Raw genomic sequence first — 4,245 nt, 5'->3', positions numbered from 1 at the left:
TTTTATCATCACGTTTTATTGATATTAAAACCTTAACTGCAGTAAATTTTGAATTTCAAATAAAATGATGTGTGTTGTAACTTGATTTAAAATCTACAGGAGAAGGTCTTGTTGCTGTCTCTATATTTTAACCAGGTATATACATTTCCAAACTGAACCCTTGTAAGTCCCCCTATAATTACCTTGTATGGTTAATGGTTTTGGGGTTTTGAAATTGTATACATTTGAACAAAAAATCTATAATTATGTGGCATATCCTTAATTAAAGTATACTGTAATTGTAAAAGTATTTTATTGAAGTGAATCCTTTTTGCTAGGGACAGGATTTACAGATGATAAAACTTGTCTTGTGGTTTTACAGTGTGTGCCAGAAATGCCCGGAGGTAAGTACAGTGGGCTGGGTCAGATGTGGACGCTAGCATTTCTGTTAATGTCGCTCTTTTCTGTGTACTCATAAGACTTGACTGGTGCTTGAAGCCAAAAAGTATTCTCAGCAAAAGTTATAACCTATGTGGGTGTTTTTGAAGCTAACTTTCAATGCCCTACTCTCTCTCTCTCTCTCTCTCTCTCTCTCTCTCTCTCTCTCTCTCTCTCTCTCTCTCTCTCTCTCTCTCTCTCTCTCTCTCTCACACACACACACACATACACAGACAGTGGAATGAATGTATGAGGGTAACACTTTGTGAGTCACAATCTCTACTGTGAAATTCTTCAGTACTTTTATACAATTGCATATTGACTATTGTAGATGGGTTATATGAGGCATTAATATAAATGGAGTGATATTAAAGAGGAGCTTGATATGGGTATAGACTGTTAGTTACTTAAAAGCAATGTTTTCTTCCTGTTGTTTATATTGGTCTCAATGTAGCTTTCTTTGATGTGGTATTTCTTATTGGTGTATTTCTTGCATCTACCACAGGCAATTTCTTGCATCTACTGGAGTGTTGCAAGGGGATTAATGGCCATACTGTGATCTATAAAATGCACCTTGAGGTTAGGCGTGATTCTGAGAGCTCTATTGAGGCCACAGGTGTTTTACACTTTTTTTTTTTTTAAAAGGATGTGACGACTGAAACAAGATAAAATACAAAGTGAATCTAAACGACAAGAAGAATGCCTCTTCATATCTCAGGCCCATAGCAAGTTCCAATGCCCTTTTTGGATATCCATTCAGATGCAATGGAAAAGGTTTGGGGTCACATCTGGAAAACAAAAATGTCCCAAATAATCACTATCTGCTTTACATATGCTATTGCGGTTTAGCATTAAATTATATGTCAAAAATGCTGGTCACCACTTCAAGTTTTGCCAGAGCCCAAAGGACAGGAATGTTCTTGTCTGTCATTGCCACTCCCTTCACAGTCAGTCAGGCGTGGCATCAGCTGTTATAATAAAGAAGATGATTGTTGATTTTCCATCGTTTCCACCCCCTTGATGTGTCATGCCGTCCACCCAGCGATAGAGGCAAGAATGAAAACGAGTGAATGAAGAAGAATGAAAAAATGAGTTTATTTAGGGCTACTCGTAAGGACTACTTTGCTTTTTTAAACTGTGTGGGAAATAATGCTCATTGTATTGTGAACTTACATATGTGAAATCTCAATTTTTAAACAAAAGACATACACATACATACATACAGTTTATTTGCTAATTGTGTGTGTTTGTGTGTGTGAAAAGGCTGTTTACGTGACATGTATAGATTTGTGTGTGTTTATATTATTTAGAATGTCACTTTGTTCAGAAGCACCCTAAAAATGAAATGTGTGTACATGTATTTATAATGTAGTTTAGATTTGTATCATTATTTATAAACTTCCTTGACATTTACTATTAGTAACACTAAATATTGTGGGTTATATTGTTTAACTTAGTGTGTTTTACTACATGTAGTGTAAAGAAAAATACCTTTGTCTTTGACTGTTGCAAATGCCCCATTTTAAAGATTGATAACAAAAAGAAAGATTTGATTAAACCTTGAGCTTTGTTTGTTTCAGTCTAATATAATGTATGCTTTTCACTTCCTCTGCAATATACGGAAATGCAGTGTATACTGAGATCTTGTTCTCAAGTAAAAGACATCTTAGCTGCACTTGTGGTTCCCAATGTTTTATAAGATGAGGACCACCTTGGTGTTCAGGGACTTCCCCAGGATCCACTACCAGCCAGGAGCCAAAAACATGTATTGTTACTACAAACAAGTACCTTAAATGTAAGCAACCTCAGTAACTTTAATTGTTCACCTTTTCATTTTAATGATTTTGTGTTGCTCCAGTTTTAATGTAGAATTAACATTTCACCCCTAAGTTTATTCTAAGCATGGTATTCATGTTTTGTTTAAAACAAAAAATGAATTTAACACTGTATGATTCATTGTGTGTGTTTTTTTTTAAGATGACGTTTATGATGTTTTTCTGACTTTAGACCTTTTAAGTTGAAAAAAATGCAGCTCAGTTTACTTCCTTGTCTGTCACTTATCTTACATGATCTAATCGACGAACCAATGAAAGTTAATAGTCGTCCTAGTAATTTGCTACTGAACAGCATGAAAAGGTAATACATTATTCAACAGTAAAATGATTGTTCTTTTATATTATGTTAATGGTTAACATTAAACACTCTTTAATTTACTGGTTAAAAGAGTCATGCATCCAGCGCACAATTTATCTGAGCAATTAAACATTGGCAATTTAGAATGGTAAAGTAAGTAAGCTTTTAACCCACCAATTATAGAGCGTCATGCCAAGACTTTACAAGGCGGTTACTAAACCAGAATAAACCAAGCTGGCAATGTGCATGCAAGTCCATAACTCCAATTCTGGAATAATAATCAAGTTGCATTCCCTGATTATCAAGATAATATTTACACACAGGAAGTGCTGGCCAAGTGTATCAAGTGATTCTACTTGATTATTTAATGTATGCAACGCTTTGCACATTAAAGATCCATTTCATTCTATTTGTGCAGATGTTGTGCACTCTGCCATGCTAACTGTGTGACTGTTTGTGATAAACATTAACTTTAGCATGTTTTGTGAAAGAAAATACACAACATATCATGTGTTGATATTTCCAAATATAAATGTATAAATATCAATATCTAAATTGAATCTATACTCTGCAAAGGATACTTGCTTTAAGAGTTTACTGTATGTATTCTGTTTTGCATCATCCTCTGAACAAACCTTATTTTGTTCTTTCAACAGATTCATTTTACCTGTAGCATAACCACCAAAGTATAGCACACATGCCAGAACTGAAAAATGAACTCACGTCAGAATGCTTCAAAATAAATATGAATATAAAAAAAAATATTCAGATCTGCTCCTTCAATGAAAAGGCTAATTTCAAGTTCTTAAGTTAATCCTTTAGAAACATCCAAAGGATTTGATTATCCAATATGCGTGGAATATCTATTGTATAAATAGTTTATAATGCGTGCTAATAAATTCACAGAAGTCAACATAAGTAGGAGGCATAGTACCAATACAGGCCTGTTGGTGAAAGGAAGTGATATGAGTCACCGTCTCTCAGCTGCATATTAAAAATAAGTAAGAATAATTTGCACTAATATTAACATATACAATATTGAGCAGTTTCATCGATATAGAAGTACAAAGTATGCAAAGAGGATCATGTGCTATGTAAAGGTATTTTATGACAGACAGCTACATCATTCACTTATGCCTGCTGTGTCAGAGAACTGAGTGGTCTTCATCACTCAGTTATATAAAAACAACACATAAATCCAGCTGGCATCATGTTTCCTCTATGAATAAATTAAGTCGTTTCCTGAGCAAATTTAAACGAGAATTTCTTGTGTTCAGAAACTTGCATCTGGCACTAACACAGTCTAATTTTTTCTTAGAAAATGGATCACTGAGATAAAAAAATAAAATAAAATAAAAAACAGCATGTTTCTTGGATCATAATGAAGGCATCCAATCATATTTTACATACCTGTCATTACAGTTAAAACATTGGGGGATGTTAACGACTGCTTTTCAATAAAGGACGCAGATGTGTAAACTATTGAGGAATATAGTAAAACTACCAAGATATATTTGTGTAAAACTGAACATGGTAGCTTTAATTGAAATGTTCACCCTACTGGCTCCCGTTCATGAGTAAAATGAATGAAATATTTAACAAAGGTCTAGAACAGTTTTGTGGATCTATAACTGTGAATGCGACCCACTTTATATAAAGAAATAAAGATGCATTAAACTTTTAAAAAAGTTGCAA

This window comes from Acipenser ruthenus, chromosome 15, assembly GCF_902713425.1.
Source record: "Acipenser ruthenus chromosome 15, fAciRut3.2 maternal haplotype, whole genome shotgun sequence".
NCBI classification, from domain to species: Eukaryota; Metazoa; Chordata; class Actinopteri; order Acipenseriformes; family Acipenseridae; genus Acipenser; species Acipenser ruthenus.
The sequence above is the reverse complement of the archived record's forward strand: the minus strand, read 5'-3'. Positions refer to the sequence as shown.